Raw genomic sequence first — 18,322 nt, 5'->3', positions numbered from 1 at the left:
CAAGATATAGTAGCAAACCCACTATACTACTAAAAATCACAGAATGCTAAATGACTGACGCGAGAGCAAAAAGACCTTGAATTAAGTTTACCAGCCCGAACCCGCAAGAGTTAAATTCAAACCCACGGGAGTACAAAAAATACCATAGATTTTATACCTACAGATGGAATGGCAGGAATGCATTCCTGTTGAAGTGGGTAGCGAACCCACTACAGTTGCCCACCAACCCACTAGACTGCAAAAAACATTCTGATTGCAAAATGACCTCCGTCGAAGTGGAAGTCTACCTCCGAAAACATGTTTTTTCCACCAAGTATCAAAAATATGCAATAAAAAAGACTAAAATAATAATAGAACATTAAAATGACCCGTGAAGTGGGTCCCATTAGGCATTCCAGAAATGTGTGAGTGAAATGTGGGTGCTAAACAAAAATGATTGAAATATAAATTAACAATCTAAGCATACATGAATCAATCAAACACTCAAGATTGAGATGCTAAAAAGGAATAAATGAAGCATAGCTAATAAAATCAAATAAAGATGAAAACCCCATTTTGTTCATTTGATTTGATTATCCCACAATTTGATGTTTGCTCATGACGTTGAGAATGCTCGATTTTGCTCCATGATGAACGATGTAAAGATGTGGTTGATGAAAATAAAGTTCAAAGTGAGTAATTATGTTGGCATTACAATGGTATGGGTATGAAAAAGTGGATCAAATGCATAGAAAATGGAGGGTTTAAATAGAATTTGAGTGGGAAATGAGAGGGTTTGAAATGAGAAATTTGTCCTCAAAGAAGGCAAGTGGCAAGCCTCAAGGTGCCATGAGCCAAGAACAAGTGTCCTCAAGGAGGAAAAATATCAAGAAGAGGTATGACATATGTCTTCAAAGACACATGTCGATTTGGAAGATGGTCACCAAAAAATTGGTTTAAATTTCCTAAATATTAGGAAATTAGGAATGTGTACACACGTGAGAGTGGAGGTTAGAAAGGATAGGGTTAGCTAGATGAATAAGGTTGCTTAGAACTAATGGGTTAGGCTTAGGACAAGGGTTAGATGGGGGTTTAGGGTAGGAGACATGTGACTTAATAGGATTAATTAATTCTTTAATTAATTCTAATATTAGAAGAAGAGGACAAGAAATGAATTAAATAATCAAATAATGTATTTGATTTATTTAATAGATGAAAGAGGGAATATTTAATTAATTAAATGGTTTTGGGTTGTCAAATAATTAAATAAATGGGACTATAGCGTAATTAATAAAATTAATTAGCTAGAAGGGGGGGATTCTAATTAATTAAATAACATGTAATTATTTAATTTAAAAGTGCTTATGATAGCTAAATTCAATTAATTAGATTAATCAAATTTAGGTGTCTACAACAGGGTACACAACTATTTGAGATTTTTACAAGGAGGCATTTCCATGATGGCATTGACTTTGGTGGGATCTACCTATATGCCTCTCCTATACATAATAAACCCAAGGATCTCTCCTGAAGTAATTCCAAAGAAACTTTTTGGGATTGAGTCGAAGTTCATATATCTATAGGCATTCAAAGATCTTCATTAATGTTGCAATGTGACCTCTTGTCTTGGACTTCTAAGGAGATCATCTACATAATCTTACATGATGTTATGAAAGAGGTCATGTAATATGTGGTCATAGATCTCTGATAGGTTGCACCGGAATTATTTAGTCCAAAGGGCATCTCCTAGTAACAAAAGGTTCCCCATAGGGAAGTGAATTTTGTTTTGTGTTGGTCTTCAACTACAATCTTGATCTGATTATAACCCGAAAAACCATCCATTAAGGAGAGCATCTCATGTCTGATTGTAAGATCAACTATCATATCAATGTTGGGTAGAGGAAAGTCATCTTTAGGGCATTCCTTATTTAGATCTCTGAACTTAGTACATATGCGAATGCCCCCAACCAGCTTGCCAACTGGTACTATATTAGAGACCCATTTTGGATAATCATTAGGATGGATGAATCTTGCATCTAACATCTTATTTAGTTCTACCTTGACCAATAGGGCCATTTGGGGATGCATCTATCTTAACTTATGGTTGACAAGCTTAGCATCTGGACATACTTCAAGGTGGTATACTATAAGCATCAAGTAAGCTAGAGCCATGAGGTAATGAGGGGATAGAGCCATGAGGTAATCTAGTGAACCAAGCAAGAGTAGGTCCACTTAGAATTTTGTGGAAGAGTCTTCTTAGGTGAACGTCACTATAAGAGACCTCTTGGCAAGCTATGTAGAATTCCCTAACATGTTCTCTAGGATCTCCTCTACCTTTATACTTGTCAAACTTAGGAATCTCAAAGATGAGTGGCTAAGGAGTCGCTGAGAGTGATAGGTCAAAAGGAAAAGGACATATTTCTTCAAATGTGTAAGACTTCTTGCGAGTCCCTTCTTTTAGGTTTTTCATCATGTTTTTTCATGTCTTGGATTTCCTTGGCCAGGTCAAGTGCTTGGGATGTGGCAATATGTTGGTGTTGGATATGGTGGACCCCATGGTTCAAATTAGATGTGGATGGTATATTCGTAGACACAAATGGAATGCCACCACCAATGTATTGGGAAGAAGATGTAGCCACTTATGAAGTGGTTGGGGGTCGCAAAATGGGTGTGACACTAATGGGTGGAAGACTTGTATTGATGTAGTTAGCCAAATTGTTTAAAGGTACGAAAGTCATAGGTGATTGAATGGTGGGATTGTAAGTGCTTGCAAGTGTAGAAGTGTTTGGATGAGGATCGAGGATGGTGTTAATGATGGGCCCATCGATGAAGTCAGTTTCCATGAGAGTGTCAAGGATAGACTTATCAAAGTTAGGTGGCAGTCTTGCTCCATGTTTAATGAGATCCATTAAGAAGCCACTAGGATTGGATTTTATAATCTTTTATATAATCTCCAGGTTATACGAATCCCCTAGGAAAGTTTGAAAGCGAGGTGAATGTTTAGGTTGGTCCACAAGGTCTTCCTCTGCTTGATTTTTGTGATCAAACTAGGAATTGGAATCGTGAAGTTCATCTCTTTGGGCAGCCATATTTTTCTTTTGCGTGCGGGTATAGACCATACAATGGTAACCTCAAAAATAACAAGAATGGAGGAATGTGGTAATGAGATGGATGTGGAAATGTGAAAGAGGGATGAAGGAATATGAGATCATGATTTTGGACTTAGTGCCTTGATTTAATGATTGAAGGATTTGGTCATTGGATTACGATTGGATGAAATTGGATTGGATTAGATAAAACCTTAGTCCTTCAATAAGGATTAGGTTAGATCAAATTGTATTAAAATCTTCTCTTACTTGGGATAGGCAAAGCTCCCAAAAAAGATTAGATGAGATGTAGGGATCGATGATTTGGTTTACAAGCAAGGTAAAAACCAAGCTAGGTTAAATCTAGATCATTTGATTATGATTGGATTAGGATCAAGTCTTTCCCAACTTAGGATAGGCTAAGTTCCTAAGCAAAATTAGATGTGGATAAGGGTTTGGATCAATCCAAATGATAAGGCCAATTAGGTACAATAATTGAGACAAAAAATTTCTCAAGAACTATAATAATTAGGGATTCTCAAAGGATAAAACATCTAGATTACACTTTTGCAAAGTTTTGATCTTGGTTTAGGGATCAATGATTATTGGATGTGATTTGACAGGTTTGGATTGAAAAATTGATTTTTGGTTTATTCACTAAGTCCACAAAAATTGTGAAAGGTTGACTATGGAAGAATAGTGTGAAGAAGGATTGATGGCAAAGGCTTTAGTATTATATTTCTGGTTGTTGAATATTAGATGGTGACATGCAGTGATTCCCATTCAGTCTTTGTCACAAGGGTATTCTTTATGAAAAGGCTCGTGATCTCAAGGGTTATAGCTCACATTTTGTTATAAAGTTGTTGAGGAAGTCTTGGAAATAGTGTATGAATACTCGGTGTTTCAATGAAAGCTTATGGTTTTTGTACACAAACCTTCTCATTTTTTGGATTTCCTTTTGACTAGGCTTCTTCCTTTTAAATCGACAGTAGATGGACTTCTTTACGTATTTGAGAGACTTTTGGATATGATGATTTAAAAATAAAAGAGGTAGGCTCACAAATTTGTTCAGGTGGAGATGATGAAGCCAAGGTGGAGACGTCATTTTACAATCAGAGATGGTGTTTTGCAGTCAGGGGTATGATCGAAGAAGATTGCATTTTGCAGGCGGAGACATTGAAACAAGGATGTAGACGTTGAAATGTAGTTTTAAACAAGACTTCGATGAGTTTGGTCAAAATTGGAATTTTTCTTCTTGGTAAGAGATCAAACAAGAATACACATTGGTCAATTTTGATGCTTAAGCAAGCGTGAGATAAGGGAGGGCCTAGATTAGCCCGAATTTAACATCATTGGTTTCAACAATTGAAAACACTTAAAAGCATGAACAACCTAGGCTGGAAATTGGATATTACTCACTAAGACCCTTTGTTATAAATATAAATTCCTTATACAAAGTGGATATGTAGATATATGGTGACACTGGCTCCCCCACCATGGCACGGGCACACCAAATCTCATTCTCTTAAGGTTTGAAAACCTTTTTTTAATTGAAGCATTTCATACCTCACGATGAAGGGTACATGAAGGGTTAACTTTGAGATATGATCCACATTCCCTAAATTAGTGAGTATGGGTTTTGGGCCTTCTACAACACTAGTCAAGATTGAGGAACACGAGTATATAAAGATTCACAAGAAAAGCTACTAAAAGCTTTGGAAACCCTTATTAGAAGACCCAAATTCAGATTACACCCTAGCTTTCACTTTGGACAAGCTTTCACTTGCTACCCTTTGGACAAGCTTTCACTTGCTACCCTTTTATATAGTGGCTCGAGAAACTGCTTTGAATCATTCCCTCTCACAAGTGTAATGCACCGCAAGGTGGGCTCATCAAGGAAATATTGCGGTTTCTCTTACACCCATCAAAGGGGAGAAGAAATGTCAATGATATTTTAGGATTTAATCTAACAGCAAAAAGGTAGGTCTGGCTTTTTGATCACCCAAGTTTGCACAAGGGGAGAGCATATACCTACAACCTTGAAAACATGACAAACAAGACTAACACTACTCAAATGAAAATTCATCAAAACATTCACTTAGTGATAAAAATGTCTTTGACCAACAACCTTGCAAGACCACAGGTTAGTAGCTTGTCAAATTTTTCTTCTGCAGTTGTAGACAAACTGCACAAGTGTTAGTGTTAACACAAAATCTGAAAGTCACAAAGTATAGGTGGAGATGTTGTTATACCTATGCAAACATCAAAGTAGAAACACAGATGTTGAAGCAAAGTGGAGATGTTATTTTAGAGCCCTGTAGAAGGCAGTTAACTTAAAACAGATTAGAGCAACTTAAAACCCTATGAAAAGAGTGAAATTGTTAGTGTGGAGACGTCGCTCTAGAGAATTGGAGACGTCGATTCAGAGGCGGATACACCACTTCAAGGACCTTCAGAAAAAAGTTAGCTTAAGAATAGAACAACTAAAAATCCTACAAACACAATGAACTTGTTATTGTAGAGATGTCGTTCTACAGAACCAAAGATGCCAATTTAGAGGCGGAGACGTTGTTCTTCAATCACAGATGTCGTTTCGCTAACCTATGTGTGTTAGCTTACAACAACTTGTAAATTTTTGTTAGAAATTAAGGGACGTGGCTCTCACCAGCTGTACCAAAATGAAAGCTATGAAAGGTGAATATGCAAATTACTAGGTAAAACACTTAAACTAAATGTAAAACAATAAAAACACACACCTTCATGCTTCATGGATTGAGCTTGAAATGGATGCACCCTTGTCCATTTGATTTTCTCATGTTGGATATATATGGATGCTCTCCAATAACATAACAAAGGGCTTGATTAGATGTAGAGGATGATAGGTTCAAATGGATTTGTGGATGAAATTTGACATAATGGTGTTAGAAGTGATGGATTGGTGATCATATGAACATGACAAGGATGCAAAATGGAGTGGATATGGTAATCAAACAAGTAGGAAAAGAATACAAAATTAAGTGGATAATTTGTGAAGGGAGGAGACTCTAGTTTATAAATTTTTAATTTTGAAATGGATAGCTAAGATTGAGAGTTGATGAAGGGTTGGGATTGAGTGTAAGAGGATGAGGTGGCTCGGGTTTTGATGTCAACATATTCCTGTGTTCTGGTGTTGCATAGAGTTGTTTGGTGATCTAGTGTTTGCATTGAGTTTATATGGTTGGTTTAACTATTTGGGATGTTGTAATACTTCATTCCTTATTGGTTTTAGTGATCCGTTAGTTTACTTGATCATATTATTTGATCCGGTTTGAAATTTAGTATTTTTGTTCAATGGTTGGCAGAGTTTGGTATTTGATCCATTGTGTTTTGGTATGATCATATTTTTCATTGCGGATTTGGGATAATGTTTTGGATGTTCATGTATATCTACATTTCAGATGGTTCATGATTTGGTGTTTTGCAAGTCATCTTTCTAGTCTAAATTGATGTTGTTTGGTGTTATTGAGAGTTAGCGCGTTGATCGATGAAGATTTGAATAGTGGTGTTGGTGCAGCTATTGCAGATGGTTTTAATGTTCTTGTTGGTGTTTTCTAATTTTGTCCTATTTGTTTTGGTGGCCCACATTAATCCTTGTGCATGGTATTTGTGGTTTTGCTGATCCGGTGATATTCTTCGTGTTATGCGGTATTTCTGATGGTGTAACACGTTGCGGTTAATCTTGACAAGATTTCCAGTGGTGATGCATGTTTGGAGATTTGGTTTAGGTCCATGCTATGTCATCTATGACCTTATATTTCTCTGGTGATTTATTTATGTATCATGAGATGTAAATTTGTAATTGAGGGTTGAGGGTTTGGCCGACCTTATAGTCAAGGTTGATGAATTGTATAAATAGGTGTTAGAGTCATGTAATTTAGATTTGTTTGTATTATCAGAGAGTTTTGTATGTGGGCATAAGTGAATTTATCTTTTGGTTTGGAGTATTGAGCAGAGAATATTGCAGGAGAGATAAATGAGCTTAACCGGAACTATCATCAAGCATTAGCAGATGCTATTTTTGTAGTTCATATAATCCGGATTGTACTCCGATCATTATTGTAAGGTAGTGAACCTACCCTGAGGGTTGGAACCTTTTGGGTCATTGTATTTTGAGCAGTAAGCTCTAGGTAGTGTGCCTGAATGCATGTGCATTCCCCTTTGTAATATTTATACATACTACTACAGTGTATCATCTTATTGTGGGTAAGTTCCCACCGTGGTTTTTCTCTTAACCGAGGTTTCCACGTCAAATCTTGGTGTTATGTGTGTTGTTGCTATTGTCCTTATCTTTATTCTTGTTGTAGTTGATTGAAATATGAGATTGTGCTTAATTTGCCTAATCCAGTGAAAATTGATTCACCCCCCCCCCCCCCCCCCCTCCCCCCGCCACCCCCCCCTCCCTCAATTTTCCTTCATTGTTGTTGCCAACAAAGTACATATTAGGAAGAACATGAGGATGAAAAGTGGAAACACTTTTGGCAAAGTGTAAGAGGCTTGGGAAAAATGAGGATGACAACTGGATGAAAAGGGAAGGGAAAGTGTAGGGTGGCTCTTATGGGGAAGAGAATTTTCACACATGTGTGAGAACCCAAGGTCAAAGGTGAGGTGGATATGGAAATAACTTGTGTGTGCAAGTGCATTTAAGAGGGGGAGTCACATGTGGACTTGGGAGATGTAGAGGAAATTTAAATTGAGTAAAATGATTAATGAAGATTAGGCCAAAATTAATTAGCTTGATGAAGGGGATTAACAAGAATATTTGTAGGAATTAAGATATTAGCTAATTATCATGTAGGAACTTGGTCGCTTGGGAAATTATCACGAGCTGACAACTTTTCAGCTGAAATAGTTTAGGCTAAAAGTGGTTTGACCGAAATAGTTTCGACTGAAAGGGTTTCGACCGAAAATGCTTATGTGGCATCCTAAGTGGCAGCCACATAACCATTTTTAATCAATTCTAAAACTTTCACTTTTGTTGTATTTTTGTGCAGTCAAAATAATTTTTTTCAAAAATCTAAAAAATACTCTTTTGTAAAGGTCAAAGTCAAGAATCTAGACATACCATTTTTTTAATGTTTTGATTAATTTTAATATGTTTTATTTTTTAAATATTGCAAGTAGCTTTTTTAAATTTGAGAAGAGGCTGATTTGAGAAAAAAAATCATATTAAAATATTTTACAAAATATATTTTTTACTAGAGGAGAGAATCTTCTCCAAAAGGGTATAATTTATTTTTTGATAATGATAAACTTGATAGAAAAAAAGTAATGTTGAATGAAAACTATCAAATTTGGCTATGTTGGACTTTAAAAAGTTATTACGAGCAAAATATACATCAAAATTTTTTTATTTTATTTTTCTATATTGCATATGTATGCCATTTTTTTTGTGACATCGACTAAATCCCCCGATTTTCAGCATTTTTTAGCGATAAAAAACCTATTTTTAAATATATTAAAAAAAATCATTTTTTTAAAATTAAAAAATAATATGCATAAAATTCATGAATGTTTCTACATTTTATTAGTTTACATCATTTTGAAATTCAAATTAGAATTGCCACTTTTATGCGATTGAAGTTAACTAGTTTTAGTTGCGTTGGCCACTTCCTTTTTAAAAGTGTGACACAGGTTTGAGCTTTTACCTAAGCATCCATTTCAAATTAAAAAAATTATAAATTCGAGTCTCCTCCCTTCACAAATCGTCCACTTCATTTTTCTATTCTTATGTTGCTTGTTTGATTACCATATCCACTCAATTTTGCATCATTATCATGCTCATATGATCACCAAATCCATCACCATTATGTCAAATTTTATCCACAAATCCATTTGAACCTGTATGCAGAAAAATGTGTGTAAAATATTGAAAAGATAAATTAAGCAATTCATAGATCCATCTCTCAACCACACTCAAGACCGAGACATTTTAAGAAGAAAAAAAACTTAAATAAACAACATAAAACTAAGTAAAACACAAACTAGTTTTCTCCTTCGATTTGATTGTCCCGTAATTTGATGTGTGCCTGCTATATGGTAGATACTTGATTGTGCTCCATGATAGTGAATGGAAGATGGAGAACTAAGAAAGATGTAATACAAAGTACTATGTTGTCCAACAGGTGATCTCAGGGTTACTAAGACTAACGAGACAATAATCAATCGTGCCAACTGTCAAAGCAATCCCGTCGTTTCAACAAAGGATCCCAGGGTTACTAAGACTAATAAAATGTAAATAGATCAATCTCGCTATTTCGAAAGAGGAAAAAATAAAGTGTTCTTGCTATTCTCAAAAATACTAACAGGGAATATAGACAGAGTGATCCCACTATTCTTAGACTAGCAAATACAAAATGTTCTCGTTGTTTTAGACTGATAAAGTTGTTATCCTTGTTTTTATTTTGAGTGAAAACAAGGATACCCTTACAAATTTTTCTTAAAATTCATCCTCATTTCTTTAAGTTGTGAGTTTTGAAACATTTTTGTCGTTTCACTCATCTTTGAACACTTTTTGTTCAATCTTGGAAATCCTGTCTTCCTAGTTAAAAATCAAATTTTAACTTAAGAGATTTTTTTTGATTGGTGTAAAGTTGGGTTCTAAATCCGATTCTACACCAGTTTAAAGTTCTAGGTATAGAATCGGGTTTTAAACCTGACAATGCACTTGATTAGTCCCTTTTAGGTGCAAATCAAACCTATAGGCCTGATTTACACCTCTTAAGTCAATTTGGTGCACATTGTACCTATAGGCCCAATTTACACCATTATTGAGCACAATTTGGAATTTATGGTTTGAAGAGTTTGATTTATATCGGGTTTCTCTCTTCCTATATTACCAATTGGTGCCCTTATTTATTTTCATTATTCATAAGGAGATTCATAAAGGTGTTGGTTTTCTTTTCAAATCAAATTTTTTATTAAACCCTTTGTATGCATTTTATACTTCTCTTTGTGCTTTTCCCAATATGCATTATCATTTTTATTGAGCTAGCATGCCCTAAACTGGTGTGAAGTTTGGTTTAAGGTCCGACACACACCACAACCTCATATTTGATGTGTGTCGGGCCTTTGAAACTGATTCACACCATTGTTCACTTTCCTTATTTTATCATGGCTTTGCATGGTATTGAATTGGGTTTTGAACTTGGCACACACCACAGAAAATGGCTATGATGTGTGTCGGGTTCAACCTCGATCCACATCATTTTAATGTTTCACTTCCTGCACTTTTGTTGGTGTGTGGTGGGGTTACAAACCCGCTACCCACTATCCTTGTTGCCTATCTTTCAGTGTCAATTGGGTTTAGAACCTCGCTCAACACCGCCTTTGGCTTTTTCTTTGCCAAGTATCGATTCATAGTGTATGTCGAGGTTATAATCTCGCCACCCACCATTGCTTTTTCTCTCCCTTGAGGTGTCAATAGGGCTTAGAGCCTCGCCCTTCACCTTGCTTTTTAATAGCTTTTTGTAGTGCCTTTCTCTTAGGTGTTAATCAAGGTTACATCCTCGACTAACACCAAATCGGTCCTTTTAGGTGTAAATCGGGGATGTAACCCCAATTCATACCATATGTTTTTGATTAAGTAAAAACAGGTTTTAGGGGACCCGAAACCCAATTACAATTCAAAAGATAAGCATTAAAGAGACGAAACAAAAAAACTGCTAACACCAGCACAAAAACCAGCAGCAAAGAAAAAGACAGCAAGAAGCCAACAAGAAGTTGGCTCCAAACCCAGCATTACAAATTACTTGAAAACTTTAATAGATTCCTTAGCATTTTGAACCAAGAGCATCATACCATATGTTGATATACCCTTATATGGTGTATATCAAACTTGTAAGTCTAATATGTGCCTTCTTTTGATGGTTCTTCCCAAGTGTATATCGGAATTGTAAGTCCGATATGCACCTTCTTTTGTGTTGTGGTTTTCTTAGGTGTAGATCGGGGATATAAACCCGATATACACCTAAGTTGATTTTTTGCTATCTATTGAGTGCAAATAGGACTTGTAAGTCTGATATGCACTTGTTGTTAATTTTTCACTTAAATTAAGTGTAAATCAGACTTGTAAGTATGATTTACACCTAATTCACACACTTACAAATTCATGGATTTTAGGCCAATTTGTGATTGATCGAAGGTATTTGTAGTTTCAAATAAGATTCCTATGGAGGATAATCATCTCAAATAATGATCTTTTCATGCTGCAATTCATTTATTGCAAATGATAGAGCCTTCACCTAGTAAGATATCAATGAAATTCAAAAAGCAAGAGATTCATCCAATTTTTCCTCCTTTGTCTATATCATCCAACATTGATAATATAAGTGATACGAAGATTGGTCAAGTGGATCTTGATGAATTCTTGAAAAGAGTCAAGGAACTGCCAGTATCTTATAAAATGAATCCCACCATCAACAGTGGAATTCATCTGGTGGTGGCCTTTCATATGTCTGCTCAGAATCTCAAATTTATGTTGGCTCTTGCCAATAGGTATGACCCTACCACCAGACCATTGAAGGGTATAGATGGAAAGAAGACACTCATCAAACTTGATGAGGACTTCTTTGACACAATTTTCAAGTGTCCACCCATAGAGAAATATGCCAATATTGACATGCAATCAAATGTGACTTACTTTGATAACAATTCAGATAAGTGCAAGAGGAATATGAATGATAATTGGTTAAAAACACCTAGGCCTACAATTGCAAGGTGGCTAGGGACTCTTCCTTGCAATGATTTCATTGAGGACGTCAGAGATCTCATTACTCTTCTTAGGAGGGTGAAAGGTCTCTCGACTTCCAACACTTACCACAAGTGGATGTATCAATACATTCACATTATAAGGCAAAATAAGAAGCATATCTTCTAGGGAAAGCATATTCCAGATGCTTTGTGTGAGCAATTGACCAAGGTGCCCATCACCTTGAAATTTTATTTGACTTCCTATCTTGTCTATGCAGCTACCTCAATGAGGCATTTTCTAGGTTTGTCTACCATAGGTGATAGGAGTCGAGTTCTCGTTTACAAGTATTTCACTTAGTTGACTCTCAAAGAGAGTTTGCACCATTTTAGGAGGGTCAATGATTCCTTCTTTGCTCATTATATGTGCTTATTTGATAAACACCTTCAAAATGAGAGAGTGTCAGATGAGGCTTGGAAGGTGGTGAGTGAATATGGTTGTATTTTCTTATAGTTCCCCACATTTGGATATATTAGGATTGGATGCTTTGATGGAGAACCCTTCATGCTTCCAAAGTATCTATCAGATAAGATTATTCTTATGGAGATGGCTTGCCAAATGATATCAATCCATAAGCGTCAATTTGGAGCTCATAAGACAGGTCTAAAGCTCTCCATCTCCATAGGGAGATACTCCATCAACTCCATCAAGGCTTGTGCCATGGAGGAGGAGATGAGGAGAGTGACCAAGAGATTCTTCAAGGCCAAAATATATTTTGACTACAAGGGCATGAAGAACAAAACAAAAAAGAGTTACATTCATGTCCATTGAATTGAAAATGTATGGATTGAATGTAGAACCGAGGAGGGCATCCAAATAATTGATTACTATCATTTGATAGTAGAACAAATTGAGAATTTTGATCTTGTTGATGTTCCTGAGGATCTTGAAGAGGATGGAGACATCCTAGATCCTATGTATGAAAAATAACAAAGTTGTTGGATCACCTTTGCCTCTTATTAAATGGTCCCAAAAGGAGAATACTTAAGTAAGAGCCAGATTCAAAAATAACCTTGCTAGTACTAATGTGTGGCTGAATCTGCATGGTGTTCAATTGAAGCCTTTCCAAACCAGATTTGAGGATGACACCGCAAGACCAGTGGAAAGACTTATGAACTAAGGACCAAGAACAGATAGGATTTTGCGGTTCCTAAAGGTCCAAAATTCAATTTTACTATTGGAAAAGGTAAGAGCTAGGTGAGCCTTCAACTCAAGAGACTCAAGCTCATAAAGAGGTTGATGAAGGAGAAGAAGAAGAAAATGAAGATGAACAATAGGAAGAGGATGAAACTGAGCAGGAACAAGAAGAAGGAGTATTTCATGAGGAGGGATTACCTGAAATACCACATACTTCCCAGTCCCAAGAGACACAAGAAGGTGTTCCTCCTACATAGTGTGATGTCATATGTGTTACTTCAGTCTCAATTGCTGATACTATTCCTTTAGGTTCCATTGTGTCATTTTCTTCACAAGCTCTTGAAATTAATGTTATTCCTTTCACTTTCATAAGTGAATCTGCCCTTGATACACCTCATGACAACCTTGATACTATTTTCCCTCCCAATTTGTTTGAGGTTACTTCTTCCATGTTGGAAGATTTTGATAATTTCATGTCGAAAACCCAAGTTCCTCCTCGGGTTTCTATTGCTTCGAATATACCCACCATTGTTACCTCAACTCCACCCATTATTACTACAAGTGTTTATTCTTAGGAGTTGGCAACACAAGAGTTCACTACTAGAGTGGATGATGACACACCTTTGCCACCCTAGCTGGTGTCTAACACTCCTAAGAGAAGGAATCAAGCTATCTCTCCAAATGACTTTGACTTCAGCCAATTGATACTTGTTAAGCCCAAAGTCACAAAGAAGGTGAAGACTTTGTCCAGATTAAGGATAGATCAATCAAAGAACAAATATGTAGAAATGGCAATTCCTCCTCTAAACACAAACTTGGATAAAGTGCAGCCTGTTGATTATGTCATCAAAATGATTAATTTAGGCAAACAAACACATGAAGGTAAGTTGAGGATGCTCAAACTTATTTCAACATCTTGTGGCAATGTTCAATGAAGAGAAATTCAAGAAAGATAACTTGAAGAAACAAGTTGATCAACTCACAAAAGTCTTGATCAAGATTACCAAATCATTAGAGGTAGTTGAACCGATCACTCGTTCAGTGGATGAAGAAATTGTTAAACAATTTGACCAAGTCAATCCTCATGGGGGAATAGTGGGTGAATGGATGGATATATTGTTGAGCCAAGGAACTCATCTTATATGTTCAATAGTTACTCTTGTGAACAACTTGGAGGATGTAAAAATTGAAATTGATAAAACTTTGAATTTGTTTTTGAATGAATTGGAAGCACATGAGAAGGACTTCTACTCTTGGTTGAAGCTAGAGGATTTCCAATTGGATGTTCTAGTTGACAATAGAGTTCTCCCTTCAAGGGATATGTACATTGAGCAAAGAGAAATATTGAAGCATCAAATTAACACAATTGAGGTGTTTGGATCAAACATTTGAGGAAAGAACATAAAGAATGTAATGATAAAGGGAAAGATATCATCAAGAAGATATCAACTCTTCCTTGTAGTTTCCTTGATGAGAACCAGAAGCCCCTTCATGAGGATGCTATCATCAAAGAATTCAATTTGCTAATTGGTGAAGAGGATAGCATACAAGCTTTCTCATTGACCTCAATTGATAATTTGATAGATATCCCAGTAAATCTAGATGATCTAGCCTCACTTCTAAAAAAACATAAAAAATGCTACGTAATCCTCGAAGATTCTATCACTCGGGTCAAGGTCATCACAAGTCATACTAAAGGACCTGATTGGGAGCTGATAAAAACAATTCTTTAGAAGTTCTAGGAATTCATGAAGCTGATGGTATGATGAAAGAATAAGTATTCGGTAGATTACTGAGAGGGGGGGTGAATCAGTAAATGGAAAAAATGATAAAAACTTCCCAAACTCAAATTCAAACATACAAAGTAAACTTATCAATGAATTACCATTGCCAAGTTCAATACTCATAATAATATCGGTTGACTGTTACAACAAATTAACAATAAACAACATTTAACTTGTAAACATCCAAATGCTTTATCATATGCCAATGCTTCATTTCTCAATGCTTACGATTATCATGCCTTATCAGAAATAGTTAAATAGTTAATCAAATCAACCATAAGATCATAACCACAAAAACATTCACCACATGACACAAGTATTTATACATGGAAAACCCAAATAGGTAAAAACCATGGTGAGATGGGACTCACAAGAGAATATCTGATCTCTTCTGAAGTTCGCCCTGTTAGGAGCCAAGCCAGTTAAAGCTTTTACAAAAGTCCTGTTAAGAACTGATCCTGTTAGGAATCACCCGGTTAAGGGATTGACTACAAATGCCTTGTTAGAAGAAAATACCCTGTAAGGAGTAACCTCAGTAGAGGATTTGAAAATCCAATCTAATGGACCACCTTGTAAGAGGATTTAATAAGTAACCAAGCTTGTTAGAGCTTACCCGGTTAGGGGATTTCAATAATGTTGTAATTGTTAGAAAACAATAGGAGTTTCTTGATCTGTCTGAATAGCACTACATTTGCTTGATTATATCCATTTAAGCTTCTATCTGCCTTTACTCAAATTGCATACTCATTCTCCGGTTCGGCAATCACACACTCATTTGATTTCTGCCAACTCTTGCCAACACTCAACAAAACAACTTCATCAACCTTAAATACAAATCAATTAGGTCGATAACACAATAAAAATCTAATCCTCTCATTGAGATTACAAACAAGTTGGTACAAGCATGACTGTTAGATTTCATAGAAATCTCTACACATAAATCAAGAAAATCTCAACCACTCCTTGATTACCGCTTCATCGAGCTCAGTAACTCATCACATGCTTTGCATTAGATGCAATACACTTTTCTTGTTCCCTAGACAAACAATCAAACATGCTAAAACATTTGAACTTATCTTCATACAATGACCTTACGTGTCACCATCATCATCGCTCAACATCAGATCATAAACCAACATAACCAATTCAACAACCTTAATCGGTTAGGGTTTAACAAAAAACAATCGGTAGGATTTACCGGTTACATAACATAGAAAGGGTTTAACCTTTTACTCTGATTATCGGTTCAACTCACAAACTTACATACTGGTTTACAATAACCTTCACAAAGCTCTTCCTACTGGTTATAAGACAATATAAAAAATAACAACAATATCAACAATATCATTAATATCATTACCAGTTCAATTGACATCAATGACAACATAACATATCATTAATGCAATCTTCATGCAAATGCCAACAATCTCCCCCTTTGGCATTGATGGTAATACAAATATCAACACCATTGCTTTGCTGCTGTGATTGTGAATAGGAATCCTAGTTTATATTACTAAGTATTCACATGCTCTCTTTGTCTTTAGTTTGTCACTAGTTTTCCTTCCCATAATCACATAATTCTTCTCCCCCTTTGACAACAATACCAAATTGAAAGTAAAACATGTAATATCAATTTTTCACTGTGCATCAACAACATACTACAACTTGATGCTCCCCCTGTGGAATACATCCACTTCTACATCAACCCTTGTAAAATTTTGGAAGTGATTCAGGGACTGATGCAGTCAACATCATGTTAAACTAACTTAATGAAGAGGGACAACCCCTAATTGACTTCTAAGATACTCAAAAGTAGTCTTAGGCAGAGGTTTGGTAAAAATATCTGTAAGCTACTCCTTGGTAGAAACATTCTCTAAGATAACATCTTTGCTCTGAACTTTTTCCCTCAAGAAATGATACTTAAATTCAATGTGCTTGGTTCATGCGTGCAAAACAGGATTCTTGGAAATATTTATGGCACTTGCGTTATCACATAAAATCTTTATAGGTTCTGAAATCTTCATCTTAAAACCTTCCAAAATGTGCCTCATCCAAATAGCCTATGTGCAATTCATATAAGTTGCAACATACTCAGCTTCAACAGTAGATTGTGAAGTACAACTCTGGTTTTTACTACTCCATGAAACAAGCCTTCCTCCAAGAAAAAATGCTCCACCAGTTGTGCTTTTCTGGTCATCAACATTTCCTGCCCAATCGACATCTGTGTATGCCTTCAAATCAAAGTTTCCTCCATATGGATACCATAATCCATAGTCAATAGTACCTCTCAAGTATCTAAATATTCTCTTGGTTGCTATCAGGTGTGTCTCCTTAGGATTCTTCTAGAATCTAGCAACTATGCCAAATGCATGGGCTATGTCTGGTCTGTTGTGGACAAGATGGTGCAATTTGCCAATTATTGACCTTTATTCCTTCTCATCAACAAACTTAGATTCATCTTCCTTGGACAACTTACAACCTGTAACCATTGGTGTCCCAACTGGTTTACAGTCACTCATGCCAAATGTCTTCAAAACCTCTTTCACATACTTAGACTGTGTAATGAAAATACCATTCTTCATTTGTTGTATCTGCAAGCCTATGAATTTTTCCCTTACTAAAGACATTTCAAACTCATTTTTTATTTCATCTGCAAAATTGTTGCTCATGACATCATTACCTCCAAATATAATATCATCAACAAATACTTCACTGATCAGTATTTCATCTCCTTCAGACTTGAGATATATGTTACTATCATCATTGGTTCTTAGAAATCCTATCTTCATTAGATGTGTATGAATCCTTTCATACCATGCTCTGTGTACCTGCTTTAATCTATATAAAGTATTTTGCAATCTGCACACCATGTCTTTCTCACCAGTCAAAGCATAACCATCTGGCTGCTCTATGTATACCTCTTCTTCCAATATCCCATTAAAATGCAGACTTAACATCCATCTGATATACCTTGAACTTTTTATGTGTTGCAAATGCAAGTAATGTTCTAACACCTTCTAGTCTTGATACTGGTGCAAAAGTTTCACCATAATCTTCTCCTTCTTCTTGCACTTAACCCTTGAAAACTAATCTTGCCTTGTTGCAAACTACAACACCATCTTCATTCAACTTGTTCCTATATACCCATTTAGTACCTATAACATTCTTATTTACCGGTCGAGCTACTAGGGTCCAAGTGTTGTTCTTATCAATTTGATCCAATTCCTCCTCCATAAATTTAACCCAATGATCATCACCAAATGCCTTCTTAGCAGTTCTTGGTTCAATGGTGGAGATCATGCAAGAATTCTCTCTGATTCTTCTTCTGGTTAACACTCTAGCATCCTTATCTCCAATAATCTTCTCAGGATTGTGATTCAGTCTCACATATCTAGGAATAACATGATCATTATCTTTAGGTTCAACTTCTTCATTGTCATCATCTTCTTCTGAATTTATCTGTTTTGGTTGGACTAGTGCATCACAATTTGCTTTGTCGATTTTAGATTTCACAGGTTTTGGTTCCAAAAACAAAATGCAAGGATCTTCAT

This window comes from Cryptomeria japonica, chromosome 1 (genome assembly GCF_030272615.1).
Source record: "Cryptomeria japonica chromosome 1, Sugi_1.0, whole genome shotgun sequence".
NCBI lineage: Eukaryota > Viridiplantae > Streptophyta > Pinopsida > Cupressales > Cupressaceae > Cryptomeria > Cryptomeria japonica.
This window is presented reverse-complemented; position numbering follows the sequence as displayed.